The 15,720-nt window shown below is 38.5% G+C and overlaps 1 protein-coding gene across 2 annotated transcripts in view; it reads left to right on the forward strand.

The window, feature by feature from the left end:
- Positions 1-15,720, forward strand: part of RBBP8 (RB binding protein 8, endonuclease) — a 78,042-nt gene that overhangs the window by 3,303 nt on the left and 59,019 nt on the right. Inside the window, exon 2 of one of the 2 annotated variants that reach the window (XM_040264722.1) lies at positions 14,190-14,291. The gene's annotated coding sequence lies outside the window, so the exon portion shown is untranslated. Of the gene's footprint in view, positions 1-14,189; positions 14,292-14,705; positions 14,913-15,720 lie in introns of those variants that run through there. The other variant, XM_040264721.1, reaches the window with a different exon arrangement.

Below are 15,720 nucleotides of genomic sequence, written 5' to 3' on the forward strand. Positions count from 1 at the left end.
TTTTCTCCATCTGTAAATGAAGGAAATGGAAATCATTCTCTAAGAGTAGTTGGAAGAATCATATGAGATATTGTATGTAAATACTTAGGAGAGTTTCTAGAACATAGTAGGTATAGCAGTCAATATTCTTCCCACCTTTTTAATAGAATATATAATAAATTTCAACAAATAGCTTGAGTAAGAGAAGTCAAAGCTTTAACTTAGAATATACATTTTTGTCAGAGATAAAATTTAATCAGCAATCTTGGAAAGCATTAAGATTTAATATTTCAATCTTGTTAAAGTAAAAAAATTAGAAACCCATGTAACTGAACCCAATTAAAGAATCATTTCAAAGATACCTTTGTTAAATGTATTTTGAGAGCAATATACCAATGTGATTAAAAGGCTTGGATAATTTTTAAAAATTCAGTCATCTCTACCAAAGGAAGGATGTGACAAAGAGAGTGCAAATTATGCCTTATTCGTACCTAGTATCTGTTCTTCAAAGGCATTTTACATCTATTTATATATATCATTTAACATGACATCAGATTAGTTGGCCAAGGATTTCTATGTGTTCTAAGTATTGTGCTTTCTACTACTGATTGAATTATTTCTTCAGGGCTATAGAGTATGTTTTTTCCTCCAAAAGATTCTCTGATGAATTAATTTACTGTAGGTTAATGTGAAATTATATTGCATTCCCTTGAGAGTAGATAATGATAGGAAGAGTGTGTCCAAAATTGGATATAAGAAGTAAGATACAATAGGATTCAACATGTTCTAAAAATAATATTAAATTAGCCACAGATTGATAAACTGATTAGGAAATGGAGCCAATGAACAAAGTTCACTAATGAGATACCTTATCTCATTAGTCAGAAGGGAGTTCAGAATAGTATGATAAAACATTTTAAAAACTTATCTAATGGAAGTTGGGTCAACTGATACCTCTTCCAAAGAAGGAACAGGAAAGAGATTATGACTTGATATTAAAATCAACAAATAGATCCACTTTATAACACAAACTGATCTTACTGGGCCTTTGCAATCAATTTTAACTTCCTGGAAGATGTTTAACTGCTATACAAATAAGCTTTATGGGAACAGTATAATTCGAATTTATATCTATGGTAAATGCATTAAACTGAAAAGCTCATGTGTATACCTAAAAACAAAAAAACCACTTCACCAATTTAGCCCACTAACTATACATTCTTACTAAAACTATTACATCCATAAGCAATTTAACCTTATATGACTATTCATTAAATTAACATTTAATTTCCATTTAATTTTCATACATTCAAAGTGGATGTTACTCTAAACAATTGAAAAGCACACATGTAATTTTTAAATGTTTCTCTATAAATAATTTGAATAATACAGGACTAACAACCAAACTTGCTATGCATCAAAAACTAACTGGGAATTAGAGAATGGTATAGCTCATTATGTTAAAGACATAGTTTTAAAAATAATCAGAAAACTATTAACTTAGAAATTATGTATTATTGACAAAGTGGAAATACAACTTATGAGATGGCTGGATGGCATCACTGACTCGACGGACGTGAGTCTGAGTGAACTCCAGGAGTTGGTGATGGACAGGGAGGCCTGGCGTGCTGCAATTCATGGGATCGCAAAGAGTTGGATACAACTGAGCAACTGAACTGAACTGAACTGATCTCCTAAGTCTATTCCCTTGAAGGTTCTGCATCTGTCTCTACAATGATTTAAATTAGGAGTGAGAAACACTTCCAACATGAAAATAGTTTAAATGAATGAATTTCTTGAAATGAATAAGTGAATCTTGAAACATTAAGAAATAAGGTTTTGATAACTTTCAATAACATTAAGAAATAATGATTGATAACTTTCTGTAGCTTGCAGTATAATATTCATGGACAAAGAGCAATATTACAGAGTTCTGTGATGAGGAAAAAATTTACATATAACATATATAGATTTTCCTCAACTTATGATGATTTGTCAACTTAAGTCTCCATGAATTCACTGTAAACTGAAAATATCACAAGTCAAAAATGCGTTTAGGGACTTCCCTGGCAGTCCAGTGGTTGAAACTCTGCTTCTACTACACAAGTTCAATTCCTGGTTGGGGAACAAAGATCCCTCATGCTACATGGTGTGGCCAGAAAATAATTTAAAAAAAATTTTTTTAATGCATTTAATACATCTAACCTACTACATACACATCATTGCTTAGCCTAGTCTACCTTGAATATGCTCAAAATACTTAAAATAGCCTACAGGTGTGCAAAATCATCTAACACAAAGCCTACTTTATAATAGTGTTGAATATCTTAAATAATTTATTGAATATTGTACTGAAAGAGAAAAACAGAATGTTGGTCTGGGTATGGAATGGTTTAAGGCCACTGACTGTTTACCCTCATGATTACATGGTTGAATAGGAGCTGTGGCTCAAGGCAGCTGCCCAGCATCATGAGACAACATCATGCTGCATATTGCTAGCCCGGGAAAAGATCAAAATTCAGAATTAAAATTATGGTTTATACTGAATGCATATGGTTTCCACAACATTGTAAAGTCAAAAAATCATTAAGGTCAAATCATCTTAAGTCAAGGACCATCCATACAGGTCTACATTTGGAGGTCTTCTAACTGAAAGTAGCTGAAATGCACTCTGAGATAAAAGGATTATTTGCATTTTTGAAAATATTAATATTGTGATCAATTTTCAATCATATATTGTAATAAGTGTGCATGTACGCTCAGTCCTCAACTGTGTCCAACTCTTTGCGACCCCACGGACTGTAGCCCATCAGGCTCCTCTGTTCACGGGATTTCCCAGGCAAGAGTAACAGAGTGGGTTGCCATTTCTTTCTCCAGAGGATCTTCCCCGCCTGAGGATCGAACTTCCATCTCTTACATCTCCTGCAATGGCAGGTGGATTCTTTACCACTGCACCACAGGGAAGCCCTCCAAATAAGTACTGAATGGCAAATACCCATCTACATAGAAGTTCAGTGAGCCCTTATCTTCTGCTCTAGTCACTGTTCAAGAACTCGTTTGACAAAAGTTAAAAGAGATAAATGTTGCTCAGGAACAAGTAGACTGTCTTTTAACTATAATACAGAACCAACCACTAGAACCTGACTATTGGCCAGGAACCTGAACCCTGGACCTGGAAACTGGCAAGAGGCCATTCAGCAAGAAAAGCTGTTCAGTCCATTTCAGCACAACAATACCAACCTCTTTTCCCACAGTTTTACTTGTTAACATGAATGACATGTCATTCTTGTTCCACCAGTAGGTGTAAATTAAACACATTAGTGTAAATTAAATTCTCAGCCCTTCCTTTGGTACCACAACAAACCACATGTTAATACTAAAAGTTAAAACCAGAAGTCAGATGAGGGCTGTCAGGTTTGACCTGACAGGAAACTGGTGGGCACTGCAATGACTGGAGCAGCCTGGGCCCGAGAGGAGTCCAGATACATTACAGAATAAATATGGTAAAACTATTTTTTCGTTAGTTTAACAATATATGTTTAACTAATACAGTGTACAACTAAACGGATTGTTTGAGGAATGAGTATAGCAATTTCAAATGGAAAGTGAGGAACTTTAGCCTATTTTTGTCTGATGTATTTGATCCATTCCCACAAAACCTGAGACGCACGGAAACTTGATCTTCTGTGAGAAAGGTATTTTCTAATAAACTACATTTCATTTCCTGAATTTGGCTGCCAGTTTTTAAAGAGCCAAACAGTCACAGAATGAACAATTGGTATGTACTCTATAAATACTTTTATGTCCAGCATTGATCTGAAGACTTTATTAAGTCTACATTGGTAAAACTGTAAGCAAAAACAGATTGACTACCTTGCATCCTCACATAACACTTATCACTATAGTAAAACACAGAATTTTGAATACTACAAGTTTGTCTTGGACTATTTCCAATAGGGTCTGGTTACAAGAACTAATTCATTATAAAATTTAATGTGATCCTGGAGCATGGCTCTGAAAAATATGTTAGATGAAGGCTCTAATCAAATTGATTAAAAATAGAAAACTGAATAGCTAGTTATATGCTTTAATTGAGTAAATACCACATTTGTCTGCATAATGATAGAAATTTAGCTTAGAGAAAATGAGGAAGAAATAGGTATAATTGAAAAAGAAATCTGATTAAAATCATGTCCTCTTTTCATTTAATTTGAACTATGTTAGAATAGAATAATTATCTGAATTTTTTTTTAAATAACTCTTAGAAAGTGGTTAAATTAGCTAATGAACTGAAAAAGGGAAACTAGACTGAAGAAGGCATTGAAATAAGAAAAAATGGGAACATAAACTGCTGAAAGTCCAATAATAGCAGATACTATTTTCAAAAGGAGTTATCAAACATACTCAGATCTTCACTAAATTAGCTCAGATCACAGTCAACTTGATCCCAATGTTCCCTTTCCCAAGAAGCTGAATAGATCATAAATCTCTGTTAAATAAATGACTCCTTACAACAATCAATTTCTGAAATAAATGAATAAATTAGTTTCCCCTTTCCTTATAATTCTGCAGTTGGGCAGTTGTTAAAAACCCCCTAGAGTAGAGAATGGCTACTCACTTCAGTATTCTTGCCTGGAGAATTCCATGGACAGAGGAGTCTGGTGCGCTGCAGTCCATGTGGTCTCAAAGAGTCGGTCACGACCAAGTGACTAACACTTTAACACTTAGAATATAACAGAAATAATAATATAATAACTACCTGACTATTTAACTACCTGACTTATTTAAACTTAATCATTTGAATCAAGTAAGATATGTAATACCACTTAATAAATTATTATTTAATCCCTTCTATAGTTATAAATCTGGAGGAGGGCATGGCAACCCACTCCAGTATTCTTGCCTGGAGAATCCCCATGGACAGAGGAGCCTGGCAGGCTATAATCCATGGGGTCTTCAAGAGTTGGACATGACTGAAGCACAGCACAACACATATAACCATTCAGTCCTTAACAATCCTGTGAAAAATCCACTGTATATATTATTATCTTCATATCACTGATAAACAACTGAGGCACAGATAGGTTAAATTACTTGCTTTAAAGAGGATTATAGTTAAAAATTATAATTCATTCAAAAAATTAGGTGGAGCTGCTGCTAATTTCCCACTATCAACCTGTACAAATACATTGCACGCATGCATGCTAAGTTGCTTCAATTGTGTCCGACTCTTTGTGACCCTGTGGACTTAGCCCACCAGGCTCCTCTGTCAGGGGGATTCTCCAGGCAAGAATACTGGAGTGGGTTGCCATGCCTTCTTCCAGGGGATCTTCCCAACCCAGGGATCAAACCTGTGTCCCTCATATATTTGGCATTAGCAGGCAAGGTCTTTACCACTAGCGTCACCTGGGAAGCCTACATAAATACATTATACTTATAGTATACTTATAGTATACTATAGTTTCTAGAACTCAGCGATTTCCCACAGCAGGACATTTGTACATGCCTTCTGCCTAGAAAGCCTTCTACCACTCTGTTCCCAATAGGCAAGCTGCTTCAAACTTCTGTGATGTGTTCTCTAAGACGTTTCACAAACAATGTCTCGTTTTTACAACAACCCTTTTGGACACAGTAAGGATGAGTAGTCTCATTTTCCAGTTGAGGAAGTAAGACTTGACTAGGAAACATACAAATAACCCGAGGCAGGGCCAGAGCATAAATCCTGGTCACCTCTCAGCTCAGGACTCACACAGTACCACAGGCTGGGAATATGGCCATATGCCATCAATGACTGTAGAACAAGGCTACAGCTTTTTGGAGCACTTCCTACTCTGGTCCCTTCTGAGGTTACAACATAATTCAAGGCCCCTCAATCTATTTAGTTTTCAAATAGATTGAAAAATCTTACTACATGAAAAATCTAGCTAGGAAAGCTAGAATAAACACTTTCACTAATTCCATTAGAAATCAATTTATATTCCTCTTTCAAATGTCCACGTCTATTGTAAGCCAAGTGAAAGAATACATGTGCTATAGTTACCAAGAAATAAAATTGTTTTTGCAAAACAGTCTTTAAAAACTGAGGTAAAAGTGCTTCACTCCTACCCTGACCAAGAGAATCCCGTTTATTTTCCTTTTTCTCAATGAGACTTAAATTGCCATCAAATTTAAAAGTCCTTTTAGTAAACTCGTATAATGCAAATCTTTCTGAAGTAAATAGAAAAATGCACTGGAACTGTAAATTAGCATTTAGGTAATAATAATTTCTAAATAATTTTTCAGAAACTTTATTTGGTTATTTTCTCAAAACTGTTTTCTAAATTAAAAACAGAAAAACACAGAATAAGTTTCATATAGAGTCTATTATTCAAAAATAGCAGAGTGTACTGAAAAGATCATAGATACAGGACTCATGTTCAGAAAACTCGGTTTGGAATCTTGGATCAACTTATCTACCAGTTTGTACATATAGTGCTAGTCACACCACCTAATTTATCAACTTCTCTGAAAAGATGAAAACTGCACCTGTTCTACCTTTATGACATAATTATTTTTAGGTTCAAAAGAGAAGATAAGTAAGAACAGTACTTTGTATTTTTATCATCATAAACTTTTCTTAAATCCATTTTCTAACAGAATTAAATAAACCACTTCTCAACTAATGGGAGTTTCAAAGTACTATCAATAAATCAAAAAGTGTAATTCTTTTATGGCTTACATTATCTATATCACAATATTCTTTAAAACAAGTTTAGATAGATCTGTATATAGTTGAGAAGGAAATATTCCTGCCAACAAAGGGTCATTTGAATCTTCCCTATTTTATTATGCTATATTTCAAATTCCCTAAACCTTCTGACCATTTGACTTATCACTCAAACCAGGATATTTTTTAGAGTAAATGGGAGCCCTGTTAATAGCTAAGCCAGAAGAATAGACATTAACCAGAACTGTTGATGGTAAGCCAGGCATATGAGCATTGTATATAAGAAGTGTACTAGATTTGGGAAGAGGAATTCTATCTATCCTAAATAGCCTGCCAAACCAAATTGTCTTAAAGGGTGAGAAGTGAATTAAAACATAATTTAATTTTACTTTTCATTTATAATAGTTCATATTATAACTTAAGTAAAATTGAAAAGTATTGGCTAAAACTGAAGGTCTCTAAGAGCTGAATTTTGAACATAAAACATTTTTGGAATGGTAATAATCAGAGACTAAATTTTGGATTAGGAAACCTTAACCTAAGACTAACATATGGATTAGGAAAAGGAAAAAGTCAATATTTTTTAAAAAGTCTATTTTTCTCAAACATAGTTAGAATAGGGAAAATACGGGGGGGGGGGGGGCACAAATTCAGCCAGTGTGTTTGAAGACATAGCTGTAATTTGTGAGGCATGAACACACATTAAAGGTCACAACTATTTGCCATCAGTGCATAAATTCACCAGTTTACTGATGGAAAAACCATTATTTAAGATGTGAATCATTATATTTTTAAGTGGACAAAGCAATGACTATTAAATGTGCTTGCTCTTGTGAACCTATCAAGGAATGCTTTAATTAATAGACTCCAAGTGTCAGTGATTTGTTCCTACAGTTCATATTATTTTCTACTTACATTACTGTAAATAAATATTGTTCCCACAGCTGCCATCATGGTAGCATTATACATATATATGTTATATATGTATATATATATTTGTATTTTTATCATCATAAACTTTCCATAAATATATTATATATATATGTGTATCCATTATACATATATATATGTGTGTGTATATATATATCCACACACAGGACAATGTTGTATAGAATGACATCTGCTGAATTAAAATATTAGTTTTTCAAGATTCCAAAAATACAATCCATTTGTATTATGATCTCTACAGATCACCCTAAAGTCTTAGTGACCACTCTTAAATTCTTTTATCATCTCTGTAGCAGTTGAGCTCTGAGGTTTTTACAAATGTCAGTATTACAAAAAGGGTCTAAGGCCTATTCAACAAAATTTCTGGGCTTCATAAATCCGTATGCAGAGATATAAAATATTGCTCAAGCAGCCACTATATAGAAACAGATGATCTGGAAGAAAAATACACCCCTTTCCATTAACAATAAATCACTTTGCAATACCAGATCATAAACATTCTTGATCAGCCCACCATCATTTAAACCTATGCCAACAGACAAACACATGGTATACCGTATAAGACTATCAAGTATAAAGAGATAGTTCCAAAATTGGGAAAACTATGTATCTAATAAAACTTTGCCCATTGCTGATGTGAAATGAAGTAGCTAAGTACTTAAAAGCACAAACAACCTTAATAGCTTATAATGGGAAATGAAGATGCTCTATGTAGCCATAGTGATAATCAAAATAAATAAAGCTTCTTTATCAAAATAAAGTTGGAAGTTGGCTAGACTAATGAAGCTAATTTTTATAATTAGAAAGCAAAATAATCAAAATAATAATAATAATCAAAACTATCAAAATAAAAACTGTGATACTGACATCCTCCATGAATGTTAAATATATCTTTAAAACAATTATAAAACTGCTCAACCTAACTGGAATCTTGGCACCATCCACTCAAATCATAAAACATTTTGGCACTTGGGGCAAGATCACTAATTGATGTATACCCCTACTCCCAAACAACACTTAATAATTACTGTAAACAACTTTTAAAAAATTAAATCAAGTGTTCATTTAGGTTGACATAAATTTTGACAGTTAACATAATTTTCTATTATGTTAATACTTCTCTCCCTTCTTATCTCTCTTATTCTACTTAACCTCATTATTTTTATCTCTCTCTGTCTTATTATCTCCTTTGTTTTGCTCTTTAAAAAGTTCTGACTCTAGGGATACAGCTTACCCCTAGTATTGTGTATAAATGTTAGAAGTGCTGGACTTTATTGTAAACAATCATAACGGGTTTAATCACTAAATTTTTTGCCTGGGGATACAGGCCTCAGTGCTGGGAGGGGAGGAGAACATGAGGTATATAGAGAGAGAAGAGATGGGAAATGGCCAGCACAAATAGCAGAAATAGACTATGAATCAGTTCCACCCTGAGTCATCAGGTAAACCATGGAACCTCATTTGTTCATTATATATGATAGTCTTGGGCTGTCCAATATGGTAGCCACTAGTCACATGTGGCTTTGATCACTTGGAATGTGGCTAACCCAAATTAAATGTCCTATAACAGTAAAAGACACATCAGGTTTTGAAGACTCAAATTAATGAAGAAAATTAATGTAAAAGGTCTCATTCATAAATTTGTACATGGATTACATGCTGAAATAATATTTTAGACAAACTAGGTTAAACAATATATTAATCTCACCTGCTGTGCTTTACCTTTCTAAATGTGGCTACTAGAAAATTTAAAATCATATATGTGGCTTTATTAGATAGTGTTGTGCTGAGACTGGAGAAGGGATAGGCTACCCACTCCAATATTCATGAGTTTCTCTGGTGGCTCAGACAGTAAAGAATCCAACTGCAATGTGGAAGACGTGGGTTTGATCCTTGAGTTGGGAAGATTCCCTGGAAGAGGTCATGGCAACCAACTCCTGTATTCTTGCCTGGAGAATCCCCAAGGACAGAGGAGCCTGGTGGGCTATATAGTCCCTGGGGTCACAAACAGTTGGACACAACTGAGCAACTAAGCACACACACACACAAACATACACACACACACACAAGACTCTCTGGTAAGAACTAGGAATACTGAGAAGAATAAAGAAAGCACAGTCTCTGCTATCAAGGAACCCCTTGCAGTCTAGTTGGGTAAAAGCTGTAAAAATAATTACAATATAATGCCATTAAATGCAGTGATAAAACACATACAAAGAGGAGTATGGGAGAATGAGGAGGGCTATTTAAGGAAGAGGGTAGGAAGGAGCAGCAATGAGAGACCTTATAAGGTAGTCTCCTGGAAGCTGCACTGCCTGAGCTAAGTCTTAAAGGCTACGTAGAAATATAAAGTATCTGGGTGGAGGTCATTTCAGGAGAAGAGGGTTATATGAGCCAAGACAAAGAAATAGCAAGGAGCTGGAAGGAGGAATATAAGCAGTCTTCCTAGCTGGATGGGATCACCGACTCAATGGACGTGAATTTGAGCAAACACCGGAGATAGTGAAGGACAAGGAAGCCTGGCGTGCTGCAGTTCATGGGGTCAAACAAAGTCAAACACAACTTAGCAACTGAACAACAACAACAACAACCTGTTTGAGAGGGAAAGGATGATGTGGTGGTTAGAGGTGCAAGGTTAAGAGGGACTTCTTTGACATTTTTTAAAATTGTCAATTTTATTTTTTTAATATTTATTATTTATTTATTTGGTTATGTTGGGTCTTAGTTGCGGCACTTAAGATCTTTAATTCTTGTTGAAGCATGTGGGATCTATTTCCCTGACCAGGGATTGAACCCAGGCCCCTGCACTACAAGCATGGAGTCTTAGCCACTGGACCACCAGGGAAGTCCCCAGGGATTGAATTTTAATCTTTAGGTAATGGGGGATTTCTGAAGGGTTTTAAGCAAGGGAGTGCCAAGATCAGAAACAATAGTTGGGTTCTCTGACAGCTGTGTGGAAACTACATTTAGGAGCAAGATTGGAAGCATGGTCTAGGTAAGAAATATCAAGAGCCCAAGCTAGGGCAATAAGAGTGAGGAGGAAAGGAAAGCACTAGTTCAGAACTCTATTTAGAAGTTAACATCAGTAGAATACAGTAATTGACCTGTCCTGATTCCATAGAAAGGGAGTTGCTATTATTCTAAAGTGATGGAAAGACCTTGGAATGTCTTAAGCAGGGGAGTGTCATGATCTGACTTAGGTTTTAAAGAATCATTCTGACTGCTATTGCTGAATACACTGTAAAGAGAAAACAGTGTAAGTAGAAAGATAGTTGTTTTTTTTTTTAAGGAAGGCTATCGCTGCACAGGTGGCTCAGTCATCAAGAATCCACCTGCAATACAGGTAGGTTCAATCCCTGGGTCAGGAAGATCCCCTGGAGAAGGGCATGGCAACCCACTCCAGGATTCTTGCCTGAGATATCCCATGGACAGAGGAACCTGGCAGGTTATAGTCTTGGGGTCGCAGAGTCAGACATGAATTAGCAACTGAGCATGTATTGCTTCAGAAAATGCTTGAGATGATGGTGGAGAGACCCAGATTGGGTACAGACAAGGTGATGAGAAGCAATTGGATTAGGGTTGCAATTTCACTGCAAAATGGTATTACCTAATTCAGAGTTGAGAAAGGAAAAGGAAAGTTCAGGAAGATCACACTTGTAGAGACTTGTTTAACCAGGAGGTGAAGGTGTTAGTTGAGAGTAAGTACTCTGTAGAGGCTTGAGGAAAACAGTGAAGGTTTGGAAGACAGCAAAGGAAACAGAAGGAACTGAATAAAGGCTACCTGAGAGATTAACTGGTGCCGTATATGAGGTCTAAAACCATGTAATTTTAGTGATGTCAGTCTAATCTGTTATGTGATTTTTCCTTCACAGCCCTCAGCTACCCAGCTATAGGAGTTAAGCAGATTGTACAATGAATCAACAAAGAGTTTCAGTTGTAAAATGGCTTGAGTTAGATGACTCCAGGGCTTCCCTGGTAATACAGAAAATACAGGTTGCATCTCTAGAAGATCCCCTGGAGGAGGAAATGGCAACCTGCTCCAGTATTCTTGCCTGAGAAATCCCATGGACAGAGGAGCCTGGCAGGCTACAGTCCTTAGGGTTGCAGAGTCAGACATGACTTAGCAACTGAGCATGCATGCAGATGACTTCAAAATCTACAGTTTCAAAAATGTACAATTCTAAGAATCCTAGAGTTTTTAGTGCATGATTTCTTATTTCGATTAAATGTACATATACGATTTAACCACTTTCAGTTCAGTCACTCAGTCGTGTCCGAATCTTTGCGACCCCTTTACACACATTAAAAATCAAGCATCCTAAGGGCCTCTAATAGGTTATACATATACTAGGAGAGATGGGAATACCAGACCACCTAACCTGCCTCTTGAGAAATCTGTATGCAGGTCAGGAAGCAACAGTTAGAACTGGACATGGAACAACAGACTGGTTCCAAATAGGAAAAGGAGTACGTCAAGGCTGTATATTGTCACCTTGCTTATTTAACTTATATGCAGAGTACATCATGAGAAACGCTGGGCTGGAAGAAACACAAGCTGGAATCAAGATTGCTGGGAGAAATATCAATCACCTCAGATATGCAGATGACACCACCCTTATGGCAGAAAGTGAAGAGGAACTAAAAAGCCTCTTGATGAAAGTGAAAGAGGGGAGCGAAAAAGTTGGCTTAAAGCTCAACATTCAGAAAACTAAGATCATGGCATCCAGTCCCATCACTTCATGGGAAATAGATGGGGAAACAGTGGAAACAGTGTCAGACTTTATTTTTGGGGGTCCAAAATCACTGCAGGTGGTGACTGCAGCCATGAAATTAAAAGACGCTTACTCCTTGGAAGAAAAGTTATGACCAACCTAGATAGTATATTCAAAAGCAGAGACATTACTTTGCCAACTAAGGTCCGTCTAGTCAAGGCTATGGTTTTTCCTGTGGTCATGTATGGATGTGAGAGTTGGACTGTGAAGAAGGCTGAGCACCGAAGAATTGATGCTTTTGAATTGTGGTGTTGGAGAAGACTCTTGAGAGTCCCTTGGACTGCAAGGAGATCCAACCAGTCCATTCTGAAAGAGATCCACTCTGGGATTTCTTTGGAGGGAATGATGCTAAAGCTGAAACTCCAGTACTTTGTCCACCTCATGCGAAGAGTTGACCCAATGGAAAAGACTCTGATGCTGGGAGGGATTGGGGGCAGGAGGAGAAGGGGACGACCGAGGATGAGATGGCTGGATGGCATCACGGACTCGATGGACGTGAGTCTGAGTGAACTCCGGGAGATGGTGATGGACAGGGAGGCCTGGCGTGCTGTGATTCATGGGGTCGCAGAGTCGGACACGACTGAGCGACTGAACTGAACTGAGGAAGTTAAACTCCCAGACCTCAAGGGGGCAGTGCTGGGCATGAGGTCGCTAGACTCCTAATTTCTGTTGCTCTGGGTGGAAGCAGTCTGATCGGTCTTACAATAGGTAATAAAAGTATTCATTTCCCAGGTACCCAATAAGCTTGGAAAGCATTGTTCTAAGCTATAAAATTTGTGAAACGCAAATACTACAAAGAGTTAAAATGTCTGCTTCCCTGTTAAAGAAGTTTTCTCAGAGATCTTCAGGATTTCGTAATTTATTCCACCACGCGGGTCTTAAAGCTCCTCATTGGGGGCAAAGATGTAGCGTTATGCCCACTGTTTCCACCGTTAAAGAGATTATCCTAAAATTCCATAATGAGAATCTAAGGATTCTGAATGGCTTCAAAGATACTCTCTGCTTAAATAAAAAGAGGAATCCCTCAATGGATGCCCAATTCATTCATATTTACACGGAGATTGGCTCTCTGGCAGGTACTGAGTTAGTTTCTGGTGATTAAAAAAAAAGTGAACAGGATGTGGTTTTGATCTTAGGAAGCTTAAGAGTCTGGTGGAGAGACAGAATTAAATAATGAAAACTGTAATAAGTGTCAGTAGTACAGGGTGTTGTAAGAGGATCTAATCAAAAAGATTCAAACAATATAAAATCTGGAAATGAATGAGAGTTGCTTTAGCAGGGTAATTAATGAATGTTCAGCAGCCCCAACAGCATTTGCTAGCATGGTACAGAAACGTCCTGTTATGCTCACTCGCAAGGAGTAAGCTGCGATATTCATCCCTTAAGACTGGGAAAGAATGGGAAAATTACCTTTACATTTTATACTTATGATTTCCTAAATACAACTTTTTTTTTTTTTTACAACTTAACTTTTTAAAGTTTATGATGTTATCCTCTGTGTTCCTCCCAGGTCTTATAAGTATTATTCTTATAAGTATTAAAGTATTTAACTAGTTTAAAAGATATTGTGATTCTTGTCTATTCTGCTTATTTTCTTCACCTTTATTTACAGAATTTTTGATACTAAAAACGCTTCTTTTGGAAACCAAAATAATTAGGAAAACATACTAACAATTTCAGTGTTTACAAACAAGCACCGACAGAAAACGTGGACTTAAAAAGATTATCTAACAGCATGTTGTTCTGATAAACAATGCGGAACTTCTGATTCCGTCTCATTGCAGGTTCGTCAGAAACCGTCTTGAACCTGAGCATAATATACACAGCGTTTATTTTGCTACACGGCCTCGCCACCCAGTCCTGTCATGTCCATCACTAGACTGTAGGTAAGAGCTACGTGGCGGACAGCGACGTTAGACTGATACATGTCCCTTAACTCAATTTATCTTTAACTTTCCATTTGGTACAGGCCACTCAAACATGCTTTCCCAGAAACGGGCTTAAGTCCGACACATCAGAAAATGCCTCAGGAGAACTCGAAGCTCCGCAATCAGAACAGCGTGAGCTTTCTCCCGGGTATCTCAAAATCGCTGTGGCGGCCGCCAGCTCTCAGAGCCCCTTCCGACCGCTCGGAGGCGGCGCCCCACCTCTCCAGTCACCGCCCATCATGGTGGGACTGCTCGCCGACCCGCTCCCTGCCTGGGAGCGACGCCTCACACTGCCACGAGAGGAGGAGGAAGGGGCGTGACGTCGCGGGAACTCCCACGCGACGTCGCGTGACGTCACGCGAGGTCCGGGCGGGGCGAGCGGGGTTGGAAGCCCTCGGGCCCTCCCCCAGCCGGGGAAAGCGCGGGCTGCCCCGAGGGGGCGGCTTGGCCGCCGCCAGTTTGGTAGGTTAGTCAGGGAGCGAGGAGAAAAGCAAACGGCCGTCTCAGACTTTCCAGCCTTACGGCGTGTCTGCTTCCCAGCTGGGGGCTTTGGAGAATCTCGAGGCTGTCTTGTAAGATGTGAGTAGAAGGAATCCCTTTCCCCCGACCCAGAGCGCTGGGTCCTACTTCCGGTCCGCAGTTGCGGGCTGACCGAAGGCGTTTGGCCCCGGGGTGAGGATGGCTGTTTGGTCATCGGTCTGAGTCGAGGAGCGGGCTGGGGCAGGCCTAAACTCAGCGGGAGGTGGACCTGAGCGCTGACGGGGTGCTGCTCGGTGCAGTTCTTGGGTATCCTCACCAGCTGAGAGCTTGGCTGCCGGCGCGAGCCCGCCCCGCGCATGCGTCGATCTGCGCCCGGGGTCGCCCCGCGCGGTTTCGGCGCCAGTCCGGTGGATTGCTTCAGTGAGGGCGGCCCAGCAGCCCTTCGAGTCGCGGGAGAAGCGGCTGATGGCTCAGGGTACTGGGATGGGAGACTCTGGATCTCTGCTCTGCCCGCGAGAGGACGACTCAGAGTCCCTGTTCAGTGTGTTCAGAACCCTTGTGTGACCCGAGGCTCCGCTCTTACCTCACTTGTGTAAGCATATGCGTGGTGTGACAGGAAAGAAATCTCTTGAGCACGTTCAGTGTGGTGGTTTATGATTTACACCGCAGCAGGATGCGTAGAAATGTGTTAAATGATTGCCGACCTTTCAGCCCAGAATGCAACTTGAGAGGGAAGATGCACATTTCTGAGAAATTGAAGGGCAACGTCGTGCCAATATATAACGGTTCAATATCAAAAGAGATGCCAGCAATAAGTGCTAAGCTTGCAAACTAGAGTGGAGAGGATTTTGTGATCCAGACTTTGCAAGTTTAGTATTGATACATTGTTATGTGCGGGGGTGGGGGG

The sequence above is a fragment of the Oryx dammah genome, unplaced genomic scaffold (assembly GCF_014754425.2).
Source record: "Oryx dammah isolate SB20612 unplaced genomic scaffold, SCBI_Odam_1.1 HiC_scaffold_22, whole genome shotgun sequence".
NCBI classification, from domain to species: domain Eukaryota; kingdom Metazoa; phylum Chordata; class Mammalia; order Artiodactyla; family Bovidae; genus Oryx; species Oryx dammah.